This window comes from Antechinus flavipes, chromosome 6, assembly GCF_016432865.1.
Source record: "Antechinus flavipes isolate AdamAnt ecotype Samford, QLD, Australia chromosome 6, AdamAnt_v2, whole genome shotgun sequence".
NCBI lineage: Eukaryota > Metazoa > Chordata > Mammalia > Dasyuromorphia > Dasyuridae > Antechinus > Antechinus flavipes.
This window is the reverse complement of record NC_067403.1, coordinates 243,520,360-243,544,177: the sequence shown is the minus strand read 5'-3', so window position 1 is coordinate 243,544,177 and position 23,818 is coordinate 243,520,360. Positions and strand designations below refer to the sequence as shown.

At 34.8% G+C, this 23,818-nt stretch overlaps 1 pseudogene; it reads right to left on the bottom strand.

The window, feature by feature from the left end:
* Nucleotides 1–493: 493 nt before the first annotated feature.
* The window catches only part of LOC127541560 (40S ribosomal protein S23-like), a 38,861-nt pseudogene continuing 15,536 nt past the window's right edge, over nt 494–23,818 (bottom strand).

Genomic DNA, 23,818 nt, shown 5'->3' with positions numbered 1-23,818 from the left:
AAAAGACCTACCATAGAGAGCTACCATGGAGAAAGAGAAGTTAAGAACACAAATCCTGAAGAGGACAGCAAAGGCAAAATTCTTTCAGGTGAAGCCTTAAAGGCTTCAAAGTCATCAAAGAGGAATATGAACTGGTGTCCTGTTCATAAGGGTTTCTTGGAAGAGTTCAAAAAGAATTTTAAAAGAGATGCAAAAGAAACATTGGGAAAAGAAATTAGGAGAGCTGTGCAGGAGAGTGTGAAAATCTAGGAGGGGAAAAGCCAACAGCTTGGAAATAGAAGCATAGAAAATGAAGAAAATAACTTCTTAAAAAATAAATTTGGTGAAGTGGAAAATATATACTGAAGAAAACAACTTCTTAAAAATAAATTTGATGAAATGGAAAAAATAGTGAACAATACAACTACTTAAAGGTAAATTTGGTAAAATGGAAAAATAAAACATTTTTAAAAATGTGAAAATGTTTTACTATGACAAAAACATCATACACATTTTATGATCTTAGTCTTTCCTTCTTGGCTTTGTACAAGGCCAGAAGAGAAATATTTGCAACTTTTACAATTTTGAAGTGACCTTCAGGAATATCACCAACATGATGACCACCAAAATGTCATTATTTTCCTCAATAAAATTCCACCAACCATTTTTGGAAACAAAGGCAGTAATTTTTTTTTTTTTTTTTTTTTTTGCTATTCTTAATCAGCTGGACTCTTACTCATTTCTTGATGGCAGAATTGGGCTGCTTGGCTTTCACATCAATTTTTTCTAAGACAATCCTTTTTACATGGGTTGCCCCTCCAAATGGGTTGGCCTTCAAGGCAGTGCCTAAGTGAGCTTACTAGTATTGTTTGTCATGTCATTTCTGGTCTCTTCTGTGTCTGAGGAGCTTTCTAGGTATACAAAGACTATGGCATTTACCTATGTTGCTGCAGTCCGGGCTGAAAGCAAAGAGAACAAGAAAACAACTTCTTAAAAATAGAGTTATCAAAATGGAAAAAAAAATCCACTGGACAAAACAATTCCTTTAAAGTTACATTTGGCCAAATGCAAAAAGGGGTTTAAAAAAGCTGAAGAAAATAATTCATTAAAAATTAGAATTGGATAAATAGAAGTGAATAATTCAACAAGATTTCAAGACTAAGTCAAACAAAATGTTTTTAACAATGAAAAATATAGAAGAAATACCTCATTGGAAAAACAACTGACCTAGAAAATAGATCCAGGAGAGATGATTTAAGAATTATTGGAATACCTGAAAGCCACAATATATCCAACTCTTTAGAACTGCATCTTTGTCAGAGCAGATAGAAGGTGTATACTTAGAAGGTGTAGGTATAATTTGACTTTAATTTGATGATATAAGAAGGAAATTGGGAGTGGAAAAATCAATTGTACTGGGGGAAGAGGAAAAGAGAGGTAAAATGAGGTAATTTACTTCTCATGAAGAGGCACACAAGGCTATTACATTTGAGGGAATGAAGGGAGGGGAGTAAGCATTATTTGAACTTTAATCTCTTCAGATTTGGCTCAAAGAGAGAATAACATAATTTGGTATAGAAATTTGTCTCACCATTTAGAAAAGTAGGAGGAGAAAAGGAAAAAGAAAAAGGGGAAGCTAAGAGAAGGGAAGGCAGAAGTAGAAGGGACAAGAGATAAGAGAGGAGATGGACTGAAAAAAGAAAGGGCAGATTGAGGGAGTTGGTGGTCAGAAGCAAAACCTTGGTGAGAAGGGAAAGAGTGAAAGGAGAGAGAGAATTATAACTTGGGAAAAATAGGATGACAGAAAATATAAAGTTAGTCATTTTAACTGTGAATGTGAATGAGATGAACTCTCCCATAAAACAGAAGCAAATAGCAATGGATTAAAAGCCAGAATCCTACAAATATGTTGTTTACAAGAAACACATTTGAAGTAGAAAGGTACACATAGAGTAAAGGAAGATTGGAACAGAATATATTATGTTTCAGCTGAAGGAAAAAAAAAAAGCAAGGGTAGCAATCCTCATCTTAGATCAAGCAAAAGCAAAAATAGATCTACTTAAAGGAAATAAGGAAGGAAACCACATCCTACTAAAAGGTACCATAGATAATAAAGTAATATCAATGTTAAACATATATGCACCAAGTAGTATAGCTTCCAGATGCCTAGAGAAATTAAGTGGGATGCCAGAAGAAGTAGACAGCAAATTATAATAGTGGAGGCTATCAGAGTTAGAGAAATCCAACCACAAAATAAACAAGAAAGAAGTTAAGGAGGTGAATAAAATTTTAGAAAAGTTGCTATGATAGGTATTTGGAGAAATTATACAGAAAGGGGACAGAAAGCAGTGTATGACACCTACACAAATTTGCCCATATATGAGGCATAAAAACCTCACAATCAAAGGCAGAAAGGCAGAAATAGTAATTACATCCTTTTCAGGATGCAATAAAAATTGCATGTTATAAAGAGCCAAGGAAAAATAGACCAAAAATTAATTGGAAATTAGGAGATCAATAAACTGAACATGCAACTAAAACAGCTGGAAAAATAACAAATTAACTCCCCCAATTTTTTAAATATTAAAGTAGAATTTCTGAAAATCTTAAGAGAGATTTACAATTTGAAAAGAAGAAAACTATTGAACTAGTAAACAAAAGTAAGAGTTGGCTTTATTAAAAAACCAACAAAATAGATAAAACTTTCATTACTTTGATTCGAAAAAGAAAAGAAGAAAATTAAATTACTGATATCATAAATGAAAAGGACAAACTTACCACCAATGAAGAGGAAATTAAAACAATAATTAGGTGCTATTTTGCCCAACTGTACGGCAGCAAATGTGACAAAATGGATTGCCCAGATTAGCAGAGGAGGAAATCATTTACTTTAAATAGTCCCATTTTAGAAAAATAAATTGAAGAAGCTATCAATGAACTTCCTAAGAAAAAATATCCATGAATAGATTGATTTACCAGTGAATTCTACCAAATATTTAAAGAAAAATTAATTCCAGTAACATATGAACTATTTGGAAAAATAGGGAAAAAAAAGAGTCCTACCAAATTCCTTTTATGACACAGATACAGTGCTGATACCTAAATTAGGAAGGGCCAAAACAGAGAAAGAAAAGTATACAACAGTTTTCCTAATGAATATTGATGCAAAAATCTTAGATAGAATATTAGCAAATAGATGAGAGCAATTTATCACCAGGATAATACTCGGCCAGAGGGTCCTCAAACTTTTTAAAAAGGGGGCCAGTTCACTGTCCCTCAGACTGCTAGAGGGCCGGACTATAGTAAAAACAAAAACTTTGTTTGTGGGCCTTTCAATAAAGAAACTTCCTAGCCCTGGGTGAGGGGGATAATCGTCCTCAGCTGCCACATTTGGCCCGTAGGCTGTAGTTTGAGGACCCCTGCATCTGACCAAATGGAATTTACACCAGGAAAGCAGGGCTGGTTTATTCTTGGGAAAACCATCAGCATAATTGACCATATCAATATAAAACTAATAGAAATCATATGATTTTCTTGACAGATACAGAAAAAAAAATTTTGTAAAATACAACTTCATGCTCCTTAGATTGGCTAAGAAGACAGGAAAAAATAATGATAAATGTTGGAGGGTTTGTGAGAAAACTGGAACACTACTACATTGTTGGTGAACTTGGTGTACTGATCCAACCCTACTGGAGAGCAATTTGTAACTATGCCCAAAATGCTATCAAACAGTGCATACCTTTGATCCAACAGTGTCTCTACTGGAGTCTAAATACCAAAGAGATCATAAAAAAGGAATAAGGACCAACATGTGCAAAAATGTTTGTAGCAACCTTTTTCATAGTGGCAAGGAATTAGAAATGGAGTGGATGTCCATCAATTGGAGAATAGTTGAATAAGATACAGTGTGTGAAAGTAATTATAAATATTATTCTACATTGAATATATATTCTATGTAAATTATATATATTATTGTTGTATGTATGTATATTATGTATATTATTATTATATAAGAAATGATGAGCAGGTTGATTTCAGAAAAGCCTGGAAAGACTTAACAAGAACTCATGCTAATTGAAGTGAACATAACCAAGAGCATATTGTACACAATAACAATAAAATTATATGATGATCAATTGTGATGGACGTGACTCTTCAACAGGAGGTGACAAATCAATTCCAATAGCCTTGTGATGGAAAGTGCCATTCACATCCAAAGTGAGAACTATAAAGACTGAATGTAGATGAAAGCATATTTTCAATTTTGTTTTCTTATTGTTTACTTGCTTAGCTTTTTTCCCTTTTCCTTCCTTGTATGTTTTTTAATCTGTTTTTTTTTTGCACAACATGACAAATATATAAATATGTTTAAAAGAATTTCATATATTTAACCTACATTGGATTGCTTGCTATCTTGGGGAGGGAGAACAGGGGAAGGGAAGGAGAGAAATTTGGTTTGCAAGGTTTTGCAAAGATTAATGTTGAAAACTATATTTGCATGTATTTGGAAAAATTAAATTCTACAAAAATAAAAAAAAACACAGTAGGCATATCTGAGATAATCTCAAAAGGAAAGCAATAAGGGTATGAAGGACTAGGAAGATTTTTTTGGAAGAATGTAGATTGGATTTTAGCTGGGACCTGAGGAAAGCCAGGAAAGCAAGGAGATGTGAAGGAAGAACATTTCAAGCGTGGAGGACAACTAGTGAAAAGAAGGGATGAGATGTCATCTTCAGATGAGCTATAGGTTCTAGTATCATAGAGATTAGAGTATAATTGAAGATGAAACACACAGTTACCATATTTGATTCTTTCTGTGAATGGCTACTTCCAGTTTGTTCCATTCTTCTAGGACTGTAGCTTATGAGCTTCCAAAGGCTTTAATAGCTAAAGGACACAATTAGTTCAAAGTAAAGGCATTTCATGAAATAGTTTCTGAAGAAAAGCATCAACAAAGATTTCCTTTCACTCTCCCATTAATGTATGGCTCATCAATGGAAAGAATAGGAACACTAAGGGAATAAATTTGGCTCCTATATAGGAAACAACTAATGTGTCACATACACATATAATGAACAAAAATGTTAATAAGTTCAATCATAGAGTGATACATATGTCCCACATAAGTATATGCACCCAGGACACAGTAGCAGAGGAGCCACTAAGGCCGCTGATGCTATAGGGATCCTGATACTTTCTAATTATGTCCTTCCTCTAACTCTTCCTTTCACCAGGCTTTTTCATATTGGTCACATAGTCTTCTTACTAGGCATTGCTCATTTGAATGATACTCAGCTACCTAGAAGAGCTTTCAGATATTGTTTCACTAGTCTCAAAATCTCTACAGCAAAATGCTGCTTGACTAAGATCTATCTACAACTTCTGGATCAATTAAAATACTCAGATATCTTTTCCCCAGCGAAGAGAGGGAGCAGACATAGCATTTTTTCTACCATTTTTAAAAAGGGGTAAAAATCCTGGCATTGGATCAGTAAAATGCTGCTTCTTAGTTCTCCTGCCTTGTACCCTCAGAGTTTTGGATCTTTCAAAGTGACATAGTCAAAGAGATGATAAAAGTTGGAGTCAAGAGAGACCTGATTATGTTTCCTTGGGAAAGTTGGTTAATCTCTATGAAATCCAGTTTCATCATTTGTAATAAATTAGGGTAGGACTAAATGAATTCAAAGGTTCCTTCTAGCTGATCCCATAATGTTTTCAACAGGAAAATTTTAGCCTCAGGAAGCTATGTCTTTTAGGACAAAGATGAGCATCCTCTCAACTAGCTACTGCCATTTGATTCAGTCTTCTTAGCATTACTCTTTTTAGAGAAGGGCTTGAAACCCTTGGTAAGACACTTCGCTTTATTTTATGATGAACACAGTTATTTCCCACTGGGGTATATACTAGGTAATGGTTATTTCCTTACTAAGTATCAAAATGTTCTGATTCCAAATTCTTCAGTTTTTTAACCTAAATCATTTCAATTGTCCCATATGAATGAGTATGTGAAAAAAAAAAAACATTCTCAGAGACAAACTGCATCTAGGTGGCAAGGCCTGCTTGTCTATATCTAATCAGTCAAATTCTTTGGTTTCTTCTACGTAGCTTAAGCCAACTCAAAGCTTGGAGCAGCTTTTAAACATTCCATTATATAGGATAATCCCAAAGCCTTAATAAAGTTTTAGGCTTTCAAAATTTAAAATTTAAAACTAAATACTAGACTATGGGTATATTCTGTATAGTATTACATAAGATATGCTATACATATGCAATTATCAGTTTCAATGTACTTTTACTGGCACTTTGAATTGGTGACTCAAAATTTTGGGTCTCCTGTCTATTAAATTTAACACAACCACCTGTTTTTCAGCTCATGAAGTCTGAGGTATCTTAATAAGTACTTTATATCTCAGCTACCCTCTTTGTAGCGGGGATATATATCCTACATCTATATCTTTATAGATATAGAGTTATATAGATAGATAGATAGTCCATGTTCTATTATAAACTTCATTTCTTGGATAAGTCTTCAAAAGCCTTTTTTCTTGTTATTGGTTGGAGAAATCATCTAGTTCTGAGAGGCAATTTCTCTATATACCCAGTGATAAGCTCTTGATGGTCTTTGGATTCATTCTACCCAAATGAAAATAATGATAATAATAATAAATTACATACATAATAAAATAACGTTTTATATTTCAGGCAGTATGGAGTAGTGGATATGGCACTGAACTAGATATAGAAACCCCAAACTATGCTCTGTCACTTATTGAAGTTCAATTTGTTGTTGTTGTTGTTGTTGTTTAACAAAACAGCAGTAATTAATTACAATTAAATGATTGAAACCCTCTCATAACCCTCTATAGGGTTATTGTGAGGACATAAAATATAAAATATTAGTCATTATACAATTATCAGACATTGGGAAATAGAGAATGTCTATAAAGGCAAAAGAATCTGGTGAGGTAGGCTATTGCTGTTCACTGAGAGGTCCCCTAGTTAGTCTTCCCATCCCAGCCCATTCTCAGCTGGCAAATTATCATCTCTAACTTCTCATTCTCTCTCACCCCCAGTTAAATCAGTTGTCAAGTCCTGTCATTTCTACCTTTATAACATCTGTCATATATGCCTCCTTCTTTCCCACAGAGCACTCACTCTGTTGCTACAGGCCCTCATCCTTCCAGGCTTGGAGAATTGTGATGATCATCTTGTTGGTCTCTCCCAACTCAGTCTATCCTCCACCTAGTTGTCTAATTGATTTTCTTTTTTTTTTTTAATATTTTATTTTATTTAATAATAACTTTATATTGACAGAATCCATGCCATGGTAATTTTTTTTACAACATTATCCCTTGCACTCGTTTCTGTTCAGATTTTTCCCCTCCCTCCCTCCATCCCTTTCCCTAGATGGCAAGCAGTCCTACATATGTTAGATATGTTGCAGTATATCCTAGATACAATATATGTTTGCAGAACTGAACATTTCTCCTGTTGCACAGGGAGAATTGGATTCAGAAGGTAAAAATAACCGGGGAAGAAAAACAAAAATGCAGATAGTTCACATTCGTTTCCCAGAGTTCTTTCTTTGGGTGTAGCTGCTTCTGTCCATCATTTCTCAATTGAAACTCAGGTCTCTTTGTCAAAGAAATCCACTTCCATCAGAATACATCCTCATACAATATAGTTGTCGAAGTGTATAATAATCTCCTGGTTCTGCTCATTTCACTTAGCATCAGTTCATGTAAGTCTCACCAAGCCTCTCTGTATTCATCCTACTGGTCATTCCTTACAGAACAATAATATTCCATAACATTCATATACCAGCCATTCTCCAATTGATGGGCATCCATTAGTTTCTAGCCACTACAAATAGGACTGCTACAAACATTTTGGCACATACAGGTCCCTTTCCCTTCTTTAGTATTTCTTTGGGATATAAGCCCAATAGAAACACTGCTGGATCAAAGAGTATGCACAATTTGATAACTTTTTGGGCATAATTCCAGATTGCTCTCCAGAATGGCTGGATTCGTTCACAACTCCACCAACAATGCATCAGTGTCCCAGTTTTCCCGCATCCCCTCCAACATTCATCATTATTTTTCCTGTCATCTTAGCCAATCTGACAGGTGTGTAGTGGTATCTCAGAGTTGTCTTAATTTGCATTTCTCTCATCAATAATGATTTGGAACACTCATATGAGTGGTAATAGTTTCAATTTCATCATCTGAAAATTGTCTGTTCATATCCTTTGACCATTTATCAATTGGAGAATGGCTTGATTTCTTATAAATTTGAGTCAGTTCTCTATATATTTTGGAAATGAGGCCTTTATCAGAACCTTTAACTGTGAAGATGTTTTCCCAGTTGTTGCTTCCCTTCTAATCTTGTTTGCATTAGTTTTGTTTGTACAAAGGCTTTTTAATTTGATGTAATCAAAATTTTCTATTTTGTGATCAGTAATGGTCTCTAGTTCATCTTTGGTCACAAATTTCTTTCTACCCCACAAGTCTGAGAGATAAACTATCCTATGTTCCTCTAATTTATTTATAATCTCATTCTTTATGCCTAGGTCATGGAACCATTTTGATCTTATCTTGGTATATGGTGTTAAGTGTAGGTCCATGCCTAATTTCTGCCATACTAATTTCCAGTTATCCCAGCAGTTTTTATCAAATAATGAATTCTTATCCCAAAAGTTAGGATCTTTGGGTTTGTCAAACACTAGATTGCTATAGTTGACTATTCTGTCTTGTGAACCTAACCTTTTCCACTGATCAACTAATCTATTTCTTAGCCAATGCCAAATGGTTTTGGTGACTGCTGATTTATAATATAATTTTAGATCAGGTACATCTAGATCGCCTTCATTTGATTTTTTTTTTCATTAATTCCCTTAAGATACTCGACTTTTTATTGTTCCATATGAATTTTTTTATTATTTTTTCTAGATCATTAAAATATTTTCTTGGAAGTCTGATTGGTATAGCACTAAATAAATAGATTAGTTTAGGGAATATTGTCATCTTTATTATATTCGCTCGGCCTATCCAAGAGCACTTAATATTTTTCCAATTATTTAAGTCTGAATTTGTGTGGAGATTTTTTGTAATTTTGCTCATATAATTCCTGACTTTCCTTTGGTAGATAGATTCCCAAATATTTTATGCTATCAACAGTTATTCTGAATAGAATTTTTCTTTGTATCTCTTGCTGTTGAGTTTTGTTGGTGATATATAAAAATGCTGAGGATTTATGGGGATTTATTTTGTAGCCAGCTACTTTGCTAAAATTATCAATTATTTCTAATAGCTTTTTAGTAGAATCTCTGGGGTTCTCTAGGTATACCATCATATCATCTGCAAAGAGTGATAGTTTGGTTTCCTCATTGCCTACTCTAATTCCTTTAATAGCTTTCTTGACTCTTATTGCAGAGGCTAGTGTTTCTAATACGATATTAAATAATAATAGTGATAGTGGGCAACCTTGCTTCACTCCAGAGCTTACTGGGAAAGGTTCCAGTTTTTCCCCATTGCATATGATGCTTACTGAAGGTTTTAAATATATGCTCCTGACTATTTTAAGGAAAAGTCCATTTATTCCTATGCTCTCAAGTGTTTTTATTCGGAATGGATGTTGGATTTTATCAAATGCTTTTTCTGCATCTATTGAGATGATCATATGGTTTTTGTTTGTTTGGTTATTGATATAGTCAATTATGCTAATAGTTTTCCTAATATTGAACCAGCCCTGCATTCCTGCTATAAATCCTACTTGGTCATAGTGTATTATCCTGGGGATGATTTTCTGTAATCTTTTTGCTAATATTTTATTTAAGATTTTAGCATCCATATTCATTAGGGAGATTGGTCTATAATTTTCTTTCTTTTTTTTTTTTTTAAATTTTTTATTTAATAATTACATTATATTGACACTCATTTCTGTTCCGATTTTTTTTCCCCTCCCTCCCTCCACCCCCTCCCCCAGATGGCAAGCAGTCCTTTATATGTTGGATATGTTGCAGTATATCCTAGATACAATATATGTTTGCAGAACCGAACAATTCTCTTGTTGCGTAGGGAGAATTGGATTCAGAAGGTATAAATAATCCGGGAAGAAAAACAAAAATGCAGATAGTTCACATTCGTTTCCCAGTGTTCTTTCTTTGGGTGTAGCTGCTTTTGTCCGTCATTTATCAATTGAAACTCAGGTCTCTTTGTCAAAGAAATCCACTTCCATCAAAATATGTCCTCATATAATATCGTTGTCGAAGTGTATAATGATCTCCTGGTTCTGCTCATTTCACTTAGCATCAGTTCATGTAGGTCTCTCCAAGCCTCTCTGTATTCATCCTGCTGGTCATTCCTTACAGAGCAATAATATTCCATAACATTCATATACCACAATTTACCCAGCCATTCTCCAATTGATGGGCATCCATTCATTTTCCAGTTTCTAGCCACTACAAACAGGGCTGCTACAAACATTTTGGCACATACAGGTCCCTTTCCCTTCTTTAGTATTTCTTTGGGATATAAGCCCAATAGAAACACTGCTGGATCAAAGGATATGCACATTTTGATAATTTTTTGGGCATAATTCCAGATTGCTCTCCAGAATGGTTGGATTCGTTCACAACTCCACCAACAATGCATGAGTGTCCCAGTTTTCCCGCATCCCCTCCAACATTCATCATTATTTTTTCCTGTCATCTTAGCCAATCTGACAGGTGTGTAGTGGTATCTCAGAGTTGTCTTAATTTGCATTTCTCTGATCAATAATGATTTGGAACACTCTTTCATATGAGTGGTAATAGTTTCAATCTCATCCTCTGAAAATTGTCTGTTCATATCCTTTGACCATTTATCAATTGGAGAATGGCTTGATTTCTTATAAATTTGAGTCAGTTCTCTATATATTTTGGAAATGAGGCCTTTATCAGAACCTTTAACTGTGAAAATGTTTTCCCAGTTTGTTGCTTCCCTTCTAATCTTGTTTGCATTAGTTTTATTTGTACAAAGGCTTTTTAATTTGATGTAATCGAAATTTTCTATTCTGTGATCAGTAATGGTCTCTAGTTCATCTTTGGTCACAAATTTCTTTCTCCTCCACAAGTCTGAGAGATAAACTATTCTATGTTCCTCTAATTTATTTATAATCTCGTTCTTTATGCCTAGGTCATAGACCCATTTTGATCTTATCTTGGTATATGGTGTTAAGTGTGGGTCCATGCCTAATTTCTGCCATACTAATTTCCAGTTATCCCAGCAGTTTTTATCAAATAATGAATTCTTTTCCCAGAAGTTAGGGGCTTTGGGTTTGTCAAACACTAGATTGCTATAATTGACTATTCTGTCTTGTGAGCCTAGCCTTTTCCACTGATCCACTAATCTATTTCTTAGCCAATACCAAATGGTTTTGGTGACTGCTGCTTTATAATATAATTTTAGATCAGGTACAGCTAGGCCACCTTCATTTGATTTTTTTTTCATTAATTCCCTTGAGATTCTCGACTTTTTATTGTTCCATATGAATTTTGTTGTTATTTTTTCTAGATCAATAAAATATTTTCTTGGAAGTCTGATTGGTATAGCACTAAATAAATAGATTAGTTTAGGGAGTATTGTCATCTTTATTATGTTCGCTCGGCCGATCCAAGAGCACTTAATATTTTTCCAATTATTTAAGTCTGACTTTATTTGTGTGGAGACTTTTTTATAATTTTGCTCATATAATTCCTGACTTTCCTTTGGTAGATAGATTCCCAAATATTTTATGGTATCCACAGTTATTCTGAATGGAATTTCTCTTTGTATCTCTTGCTGTTGGGTTTTGTTGGTGATGTATAAAAATGCTGAGGATTTATGGGGATTTATTTTGTAGCCAGCTACTTTGCTAAAATTATGAATTATTTCCAATAGCTTTTTGGTAGAATCTCTGGGGTTCTCTAGGTATACCATCATATCATCTGCAAAGAGTGATAGTTTGGTTTCCTCATTGCCTACTCTAATTCCTTTTATATCTTTCTCGACTCTTATTGCCGAGGCTAGTGTTTCTAATACGATATTAAATAATAATGGTGATAGTGGGCAACCTTGCTTCACTCCAGATCTTACTGGGAAAGGTTCCAGTTTTTCCCCATTGCATATGATGCTTACTGATGGTTTTAAATATATGCTCCTGACTATTTTAAGGAAAAGTCCATTTATTCCTATGCTCTCAAGTGTTTTTATTAGGAATGGATGTTGGATTTTATCAAATGCTTTTTCTGCATCTATTGAGATGATCATGTGGTTTTTGTTTGTTTGGTTATTGAAATAGTCAATTATGTTAATAGTTTTCCTAATATTGAACCAGCCCTGCATTCCTGGTATAAATCCTACTTGGTCATAGTGTATTATCCTGGTGACAATTTTCTGTAATCTTTTTGCTAATATTTTATTTAAGATTTTAGCATCAATATTCATTAGGGAGATTGGTCTATAATTTTCTTTCTCTGTTTTCAGCCTACCTGGTTAAGGTATCAGTATCATGTCTGTGTTGTAAAAGGAGTTTGGTAGGACTCCTTCAATCCTTATTTTTTCAAATAGTTTATTTATCATTGGAGTTAATTGTTCTTTAAATGTTTGATAGAATTCACACGTAAATCCATCTGGTCCTGGGGGTTTTTTCTTAGGGAGTTGATTGATAGTTTGTTCTATTTCTTTTTCTGAGATGGGACTGTTTAGGATATTTACTTCTTCTTCTGTTAGTTTGGGCAAGCTATATTTTTGGAGGTATTCTTCTATTTCATTTAAGTTGTCAAATTTATTGGCATAAAGTTGGGCAAAGTAACTCCTAATTATTGCTCTAATTTCCTCTTCGTTAGTGGCGAGTTCTCCCTTTTCCTTTTTAAGACTAACAATTTGATTTTCCTCTTTCCTTTTTTTAATCAGATTTACTAAGGGTTTGTCTATTTTGTTGGTTTTTTCATAGAACCAACTCTTAGTTTTATTAATTAATTCAATAGTTTTTTTACTTTCAATTTTATTGATCTCTCCTTTTATTTTTAGAATTTCAAGTTTAGTGTTTGACTGGGGTTTTTAATTTGTCCCTTTTCTAGCATTTTTAGTTGCAAGCCCAATTCATTGACCTTCTCTTTCTCTATTTTATACAGATAGGCCTCTAGAGATATGAAAATTTCCCTGATTACCATTTTGGCTGCATCCCATACATTTTGGTATGATGTCTCATTATTATCATTTTCTTGGGTGAAGTTATTAATTATGTCTATGATTTGCTGTTTCACCCAATTATTCTTTAGTATGAGATTATTTAGTTTCCAATTATTTTTTGGTCTACTTTCCCGTGGCTTTTTTGTTGAATGTAATTTTCATTGCATCGTCGTCTGAAAAGGATGCATTTACTATTTCTGCCTTACTGCATTTGAGTTTGAGGTTTTTATGTCCTAATATATGGTCAATTTTTGTATAGGTTCCATGAACTGCTGAAAAGAAGGTGTACTCCTTTCTGTCTCCATTACATTTTCTCCAGAGATCTATCATATCTAACTTTTCTAGTATTCTATTTACCTCTTTGACTTGTTTCTTATTTATTTTGTGGTTTGATTTATCTAATTCTGAGAGTGCAAGGTTGAGATCTCTCACTATTATACTTTTGCTGTCTATTTCTTCTTGCAGCTCTCTTAATTTCTCTTTTAAGAATTTAGATGCTACACTACTTGGTGCATATATATTTAATATAGATACTGCTTCATTATCCATTCTACCCTTTAGCAAGATATAGTCCCCTTCCTTATCTGTTTTAATTAGATCAATTTTTGCTTTAGCTTGATCTGAGATCAGGATGGCTACCCCTGCTTTTTTGACTTCACCTGAAGCATAGTAGATTTTGCTCCAACCTTTTACCTTTAATCTGCATGTATCTCCCCGCTTCAGGTGTGTTTCCTGTAAACAACATATTGTAGGATTCTGGCTTTTAATCCATTCTGCTAACCACTTCCTCTTTATAGAGGAGTTTACCCCATTCACATTTATGGTTAAAATGACCAATTCTGTATTACTTGCCATCTTGTTAACCCCTGTTTATGCTTTTCTCCCTTCTTTCCCCCTTCCCCCCCTTCCCAGTATTAAGCTTGTGAGCACCACTTGCTTCTCACACCCCTCCCTTTTTAGTATCCTTCCCCCTGCCTTGGAGTTCCTCCCCCTATCTTACCCCTTTCCCTCCCAGTTTCCGTGTTTCCTTCCACTTAGTTTATTCCTTCCCTTTTCACTTTTCCCTTCTCACTTTTCAATGAGGTGGGAGAAGTTTCACCATAAATTGAATATGTCTAAAATTTTTCTCTTAAAGCCAATTCTGAAGGCAGTAAGATACCCACTATATTCATCTCCCTCCATTCTTTCTCTCAGATATAATAGGTTTCCTTTGCCTCTTCATAAGATGTAGTACCCCCACTTTACTCTTTTTCTGGTACAATGTCCTTTCCACATCTAGTTTCTAGAACAAGGTATACATGTATTCTTTATACATCTTTATAGCAGAAATATAGTTCCCAAGATTAATCTTTACCTTTTTAGATTTCTCTTGAGTTCTATATTTGTAGATCAAACTTTTTGTTAAGTTCTGGCTTTTTCATCAAAAATAGGTGAAATTCGCTTACTTCGTTGAATGTCCATCTTCTTCCCTGGAAAAAGATGCTCTTTCTAGCTGGGTAAGTTATTTTTGGTTGCATACCAAGTTCCTTAGCCTTTTGGAATATCATATTCCAGGCCCTTCGATCCTTTAATGTGGATGCTGCTAGATCCTGGGTGATCCTTATTGTGGCTCCTTGATACTTGAATTGGGTTTTTCTAGTCGCTTGCAATACTTTTTCCTTCAGATGAGGGTTCTGGCATTTGGCCACTATATTTCTTGCTGTTTTGATTTTAGGATCCCTTTCGTAGGTGATCGATGAATTCTTTCAATATCTATTTTACCCTCTGTTTCTATGACTTCTGGGCAGTTTTCTTTGATAATTTCCTGGAAAATAGTGTCCAGGCTTTTTTTCATCATGCTTTTCTGGGAGTCCGATGATTCTAAGATTGTCTCTCCTGTATCTGTTTTCTAGGTCTGTTGTCTTCCCCAGAAGGTATTTCACATTCTTTTCCATTGTTTGATTTTTTTGGATTTGCTTGACTGATTTTTCTTGTCTCCTCGAGTCATTCAATTCGATTTGTTCAATTCTGATTTTCAATGAAGGATTTTCTTCACTCACTTTTTAAAAATCTTTTTCTAATTGTCCAACTGAGTTCTTTTGTTCTACGGAATTTTTTTCCATTTTGCCAATTTTGTTTTTTAGAGAGCTATTTTCTGTTTCCAGTTCACTAATCCTATTTTCCAAGTATTTTATTTCTTTATCCACTCTGTCTTTAAATGAGTGGGATGACCGCCAGACTCTCTTGCCAAGCCTCCCTCTCCTTTTCCCATTTTTCTTCTAGCTCTCTTGTGAGAGCCTTTTAAATTTCTTCTATGAAGTTCATCTGTGCTGAAGAACAGATGATCTCCTCCTTTGGGGATTCACCTGGGGACAGACTGTTTTTAGTCTCCTCAGGATTTAGAGTCTGCTCTCTTTCTGTATAGAAGCTGTCAAGGGTTAAAGTCCTCTTCAATTTTTTGTTCATTTTGTCAAAGAATCAAAGACAAACTAGCAAAGAAAAAAACGAAAAAAAAATCCTAAATGGAGTCTGCTATTTTTGGGGGAGGGGCTGGGTGATGTTACCGAGCTTCCTCTATGGATGGCGGGGGCAGCAGCGAGGCACTAGCAGGACTGTACTGCGCCTGCGTTCTGAGACTCCAAGAGCATGCTGAGACACTGTGGGGGAGAGGTGGCCAGGTCCAGAGAGACTCCAGTTGTTTGAGGTTGTCTTCTTCACCCCCCCCCCCGCCCCCACCCATGTTTTTAGCTTCTGTGCTGGGCTGCTGACTTGCTGCCAGGGCAAAGTATCCAATCCTGTAGCAAAGCTCTACCCGAGACTGTTGCAATCTCATCCCACCCCCTCTCCAGTCTGCTCCTGTGCTCTCACTGCCACTGCCTTCAGCCTGCGCCCGATCTAAAACCGTCCCCACCCGCCAGCGAAAACAGACCTTTCCTGGCGAATCTCAAGGATGGCTTCTCTTGGTAACTATTAGTGGGTTTTTTTTTTTCAGTCAAGCATTAATTCAGAGGCTTGTAATGAAGTGGATAGTGAGAGAAAACGCGGAGCTTATACAGCTGTGTGCCTCCTCTCCGCCATCTTGGCCAGAAGTCCGGTCTAATTGATTTTCATAAAACTTAGATCTCACCATCTCATCCTATTACATCCAGTATCAAATGTAAAATCCTGTTTCTATTTTAACGTCCTTCCTAATCAGGACCTTTCTAATCCTTCAGTCTTCTTATAATTTATTCCCTCCATGTACTCCAAGATCCATTGACATTAGACCTCCTTGTGATTTTTTGGAATCACAGGCATTTTTCCTGACTGTTCCTATGCCTGGAACATTCTCCATACTTATTTCCATCTTCTGACTTTTTTCAAGCCCCAACTCAAATCTTAAATTCTTCAAGAAGCCTTTATCCCAATAACGCTCCATGCTTTTACTGCCCTTTTTTGCTCATTTTGATGGCAACAGCTTGCCTCCTGCCCAAAGTATCTGTTTGTGTCCCTGGTACAGTGGCTGCAATGGCACTGGCTCCTCAAGTTCAAATTCTACCTTAGATATTTGTCAACTATCTGATCTTGGACAAATTACTTACCCTCTTAGAGTCTCAATTTCTTAATTTATAAAAGAAGAGATTTGGCCTTGATAGTCTGTAAGATGCCTTCATGCTCTATAATCATGAAAATATGATCTTATGGTAATATTTTGAAGTGCTCTCCTACAGTTTTGATCAAGTGATTATTTTTATTGCCCACACATATACTGATGAATTCTAAAAGTTTTATAGCAAAACCAATTTTTGTGTGTATCAACCCTTTCCACACTTCCCAGAATCTCAATGATGGTACATTTGGTAGTTTATGAATATCAAGATCCTGAGGACAGTTTCACTACTAGGATATATACTTTACATTTGTATTAGCATTTTAAATCACCCATCACCTAAATTCTTTCAGGCTTGGTTGTATTATTGTATACAATTTGATCATAGATTATATTGCATGACTATCCTACTACATGATCTCACTCTGAAGCACTACATTTATTTGTTGGATTCTTTTTCCCCTGAAGAATTCAATTGTTATGTGAATTATTCTAAACTTAAGACATTTAACATCAGAAAAATAAAAACAAGTGAAACACAGAAAGAAGTAGAGGAAGTAGATGTGTTGAGAAATTTTTTAAAAAGGAAGAAAAGGAAAACAGGGAAACATAGGAGACCTTGGCACTGGTAATCTCTAATTTCAAGTACATAGAACCAACCCAAAGTTATCGAAGATAAGCCAAAATAATAATGATTCCATGAAAAAAATAAAGAGATGTGGTAGGATGACCCAGAGGAACTTTAAGAGTTAATAGAAAGATTACTGGCTCAGAGGTCTATCCCACAGTCTAGGAAAAATATCTGTATTTAACATGCCAGCACCATCCTTGTAAGAGGTGTCTGAAGCTGTTTTGACATATGGTTAGGGAGAGCATCGATTTTGCAACTTGCAAAAAGTCAGAATTAAAAGTCTGCTTCAGCCTTAAATTGTAGAGTGCTTAGGGGATTTGGATAAATTTCAAAGCATAATGGGAGTTAAAAGAAACAATTCAAAAAGTAGGTAATTCAGAGAGAAATAGCTAAGGAAATCTAGAGGATCCTAGAATCATAGCATCTTTGATCTAGATCTGGAAAGGACCTTCAAGCAAATCATAACCCAAACCAAAATACCTTAAAGAGAGCAGATTATTGCATAGTGAAGAGAACAGACCAACTCAGCAGAAAACCCGCAGAGACAGCATTATCAAGGAAAAGAACATGGCAGTGCACCAGAAGAAAGATTCCATAGAGCACAACAGATTGTGATGTAGTGAAGAAAGCTGTAAGCAGTAGCATCAGAAGCACAGAATCTGTCATGTATAAGTGTGCATGCATGTATGTATGTGTATGCGTGTGCACACATTTGTACTATGAGCTCCTTGACAGAAGAATTTTTTTTTGTCCTTCTTGGTATTCTTAGTACTTGGCACAATGCTTGGAAATACTCTGTGCTTTAATAAATACCAGTTGTCTTACTGACATCCAGTGTGTTCAGTTACCTTCTCTATACAGATGACTTGAATCTCTGTGTCCAATTATCTGTTGTTTACTGAATTTCAGTTATTGATCACCAGCTGCTAGATATCTCTATGTGGAAGTTCTATCAGCATTTCAAACTCAAAACATCCACAAATGAACCTATTATTTTACTGCTTCAATATGCCTATTCTTTCCTCTTCTGTTGAGGTAACATTCTCTGACACTTAAGTTCATCACCTCTCAGTTTTCTTTGATTTTTTCCCTCTCTCTCACTGCCTATATCTAATGAATTTTTGAGTGTTATCAATTTTGCCTCTACATTTTTTATATTCATCCCTTTGTTTTCATTTGTGTGGCTTAGTTCAGACTCTAAAATCTTTCTTGGTTGCACTATAGTCTTCTTAATTGATCTCTCGACTTCTATTCCCTCCACCCCTTCCAATTAATCTTCTGTTCAAATGGTCTTCCTTAGGCAAGTAATCATTTCATTCTCCTAATCAAAAATTCTCAGTGGTTCCCTATTATCTCTAGAATAAAATACAAACTTCTCAGCCTGATATCTGGCTCTCATTTGCCTTTTTAGCTTTTATTTCATTTACTTTACTTCAGGTTTTCTATATTTTAGCCAGACTAGAACTAGCTCTTATTTTGACCTGACACAAACTGGAAAAAGAAAAGTCACATGGTCTAAGGACCATCATGTTGACATCAGAGACAATTATCACAAAAGGGATTATCTGGAGCTAGCTATGAGGCAATATGGTGTAGGAGAAAGAATGCTACGTACTGACTCAAAAATTGTTGTTGTTCAGTCATTTAAGTTGTGATCTACTCTTTATGATTCCATTTAGAATTTTCATGGAAAAGATACTGGAGTGGTTTGTCATTTCCTTCTCCAACTCATTTTCCAAAATTAAATGATTTATGTGGGGATCACACAATTAGTAAATGCCTTAGGCCTGATTTGAACTCAGGAAAATTAATTAGGTTAAGATGTGGGTCCAAATCCTGATTTAGTCACTTACCTCCTATAGATTGTTATTGATCAGTAAAATCAGGGGGATGGGCCAAATGGGTTCTAAGAACAATCTGGCAAGGAAGAAAAAAAGTTCAGTCAATCATTTGGTTATCAAGCATTTTTGGATCATATCTAGCAGCCCTACTTTCTCTCTGGGTACCAGGAAAGAGATCTGTTTAGTGTTCAAGCTATTCCAGTTACTTTTCTAATCTCTCCCTTATGTTTAAAGAACAAAGACCTTATAATGCCATCATTGACTCTAAAACCTTACTTTTATTTTCTATTAATAACATGTTCCAGGCATCACTTACAGCTACTCTCATGCTGGTGACAGTGTTTCAGAATGTCTTCCTAAAAACAAAGAGGACTTGACAGTTTTCTCCTTTTTTTTCCCCTTTGGATTTGATACTTATTTGAAGGTATCTAAAAAAAGCAAAAATAGTATCTTGTAAGGATAGCAAGATACCAATTACTTTTAATTACTTCCTAACTTTCTCTTCTAATTTTCTACCAAGTTAGGTGCAATTTCTTTCAGAGTAATAATAATTTTTTTTTTCATTTACATAGTTCTTTTCTGCAAAGAGCTCAAGGCACTGTATTGGCATTACCTCCCAAAACTTTTTTATTGAAAGCTTTAAATATCGCCTTTGTGAAGAAAAACAAAGTGCTAAATATCCACATTCCCATTTTTCAGACAAGAAAAAATTGTCTTGTCATAGCTTTCAATAATAATCAAATTAAATGTATGACAAGAAATTTCTTTTATTAGAAAGCACATGCTCTTATATACTTCAACAACAATACTATATGATGATCAATTCTGATGGACATGACTCTATTCAACAATGAGATGAACCAAACCAGTTCCATTTGTTCAATAATGAATAGAACCAGCTACACCCAGTGAAAGAACTCTGGGATTGAGTGTGAACTACTATATAGCATTTCCAATTCCTCTGTTTTTGTCTGCTTGCATTTTTGATTTCCTTCACAGGTTAATTGTAATTACTTCAAAGTTCGATTCTTCTTGTGCAACAAAGTAACTGTATGGATATGTATACATATATTGTATTTAATATATACATTAATATATTTAATATGTATTGGTCTACCTGCCATCTGGGGGAGAAGGGGGGAGGGGTAAATTTTCACAGCTTTTCATCAGATATTAGAACTTTTCATTTAAAAGAAAGTGCTTTGCTATTATTGGTTATTGCTGTATTGATGTTGTAATTCAGGTCATCTAGATCAGAAAACATTTCTTGCTGCCACTGTTCTCCTTATGGCTGTAGTAGAAGAGTCTAGAAAACTAGTCTTGTTTAGGGATAGGGAACTGAGTCAGATTGGGAAAGTTTTTTCTTAATTATAGTTTAGTTTTAACCTTCACTTCTTATGGTAATTGACATTTAAGAGATTTAATTGCAAAGTACTTTAAATACATTATCTCACTAGGACTTATTCAAGGACAATATCAGTGACAATATATATGGATGGGATCTGTGCTTCTAACAATGTAGAGACTTCACTGTATGGAAAATTATTCTATCATCATAAATTCCCAAACTTTCCTAGATTTAGTAAATGAGAAATTCTAGGGAGTTTTGTTTGAAGTACACTGAAATTAAAAGACTTGTCCAAGATGACATGGATAATGAGTGCCAGAGCCGGATCTGAACCTAAGTTTTCCTAAATTGAAACTCGGCACTATCACTGCCATACTCAATCACCTCTTTAGAGAGGGCATTTGATTATATACTATAACATATGTTCTTCTGAAGGAATTTGAAGACATGGGTACAAAGTCTGGTGACACATATAGATACAGGAATAGAAGTTGACAGCTGACTTGGTCATTGTAACTCCCTCATCAGTTAAGCTCCCTGTGTTGTTGCTGTTTCCTCATTTACAAAAGGGTTTAGTAGCATCTCCCTGTGCTTAATAATAGATAGTATTTATATAGCACTTTAAGGCTTTATTAAAGTGTAGTGTACATTATCACTTGATCCTCACAACAATCCTGTGAAGTAAATGCTATTATTATACCTATTACTGCCAGGTAGGTTGCAAACTGGGAAGAATTTTGGGCCTGGATTCAGGAAGATCTGAATTAAATTCAACTTCAGACATTGCCTAGCTGTGTGTCCCTGGGTAAGTCACTTAATCTCGCTTTGCTTTAATTTCATTGACTGTAATATGGGGGTAATAATAGCATCTACCTCATAGCATAGTTGAGAAGATCAAATAAGATTTTTTTTAAGTGCTTAGCACAGTGCCTGGAACATGGAAGAAACCATATAAATTCTTATTTTGTTCTCCTTCCCTTGTTTTACTGTTGGGAAGACTGAAGCAGAGAGAGTGCAAGTGACTTGCCCAGGGTCATACAGCTAGTAAGTATCTGAAGAGACAAGTGAGTTCAGGTCAGGAAGACTACAAATCCAATACTCAATCCACTTTGCCTCTGGCTTTTATATCACAAAACTGTTAAGAGAATAAATTAAATAATAAACATACTAGTATTTCAGGAAAAAAAAGGTGTCATAAGAAGTCAAGGTTTTATATTATCTTATTAGTTTTTTTTTTTTTTTTTTTTTTTTTTTTTTTTTTTACCACATTGTTTAGGCAAGCTGGCAGAAATCTTCATTTCCAAATTTAATAAGTGGAGCATACCATCATGTTTCATAGGATATTTGAAGATAGTTTGCAATATATCAAATGTCATATTACTAACTGCTCAGAAAAATTCAGCATTATTTTATAATGTTTGTAAAAGTTCTATGTAGAGGAAAGAATCATTAAGATTTATTTAAATTCAAGAAAATTTCATTAATCCTTTATCCTCAGCTGTAATTAGGGATTCTGAGCCAGATTCAGCTGGAATAGACCTCCAAAAATAGGGCTTCATTGGGAGAGGGAAGTGGGAGAAAAGGGCATAGTAGTAGGCCAGGCCTAAGCAGGCCATTCTAGTACTTCAACAGGATTAATATTATAATGAAATGAAAAAATGTGGAATATTAAGTAGTTAACAAAAGTAAGTTTACTTAGCCTTAAATAATGAAGGATATTCAGTGAGAAAGTTTTATTATTATTATTATTATAGCTTTTTATTGACAGAACATATGCATGGGTAATTTTTCAACATTGACTCTTGCAAACACTTCTCTTCCAGCTTTTCCCTTTCTTCCCTCCACCCCCTCTCCTAGATGGCAAGCAGTCTCATACATGTTAAACATATATGTGTACATACTTATATAATTCTCTTGTCGCATAAGAAAAACTGAATTTAGAAAGGTAAAAATAATCTGGGAAGAAAAAAAAAGAAAAAACAAAAAAGAGAAAAACAGAAAAAGTGCAAAAGCTATGTTGTGGTCCACACTCATTTTCCAGTGTTCTGAGGAAGTAATTTTTGATGCAATTAAGTGAAGTTTACTGATAACAATCCTGCTTCTGATCAGCCACATGCTTAGGAAAGGTAGGGTGATCCTCATGACCTGTTCCTTTTGCAATCAAGAATCTAGGATTAATGATCTGAGTATTTTGTTCTTTGAATTAAATCTCAAGGATAGTGTTTATAAAAAAAGAAGAAAAAGCACAACTAGACAGATGTTTGTGGTAAATAAAGGGCCTTAGGATATTGTTCCTAATATACAGGGCAAAACAGAGACCCTAGTTTCTATCAATGAGAAGGGTGAATGTGACAGATATTGAACTATGAGAAGGAGCAGTATCTCCTAGAAGTGAATATTCTTGTGGAATGTTCATCAACTAATTTCTAATAAACTCCCTCTCAAGGAGTAGAGATGAATTGAGGAAAAAGACCTATTAAAGCAAGGACCGCAGAAGAGGGTCCTTATAGTGATGGAACTCTAGGGAGAGTGCGTTGGAGAACATTGTACACACTAATAGTAAGATTATGTGATCATCAATTGTGATGGTCGGGGCTCTTCTCAATAATGCAGAGATTTAAGACAAATCTCATAGATGGGCTAGAAAATGCCATTTTCATTCAGAGAGAAAACTCAGAGAAATGTGAATCCATAATATGTTTACCTTTCTGTTGTTATTTTGTTTGATTTTTTTTCTTTCATGTGATTTTTTCCCTTTTTGGTATGATTTTTCTTGTACAAAATGTCAAATATAGAAATATGTTAAAAGGATTGCACATATTTAAACTGTATCAGATTGCTTGCTATATTGGGGAGGGGGCTTATACTGAAGTATAAAAATTTGGAACACAAAGTCATACAAAAATAAATATTGAAAACCATTCTTACATGTATTTGGAAATATAGAATACTATTGAGAAAAAAAAGAAACAGTGCCCTGGGCTGAGATAGCACAGACTGTGGAAGACCCTCTAAGAGGCAAGGAACTCTGGACTCAAAAGTCATTATATGGGACAGAGTCCCAGATGCCTGTTCTAGTTACTTACTTACTTACTTATTTATTTTAGTTATTCATCTATCCACCTATCTATATCTCTAAATTGAAATTATTATCTCATATTTTTCTTTTCCTCCCTCCCTTTTTCCCTCTCTCCTTCCTTCCTTCTTCCTGTCTTCCCTTCCTCCTTCCCTCCC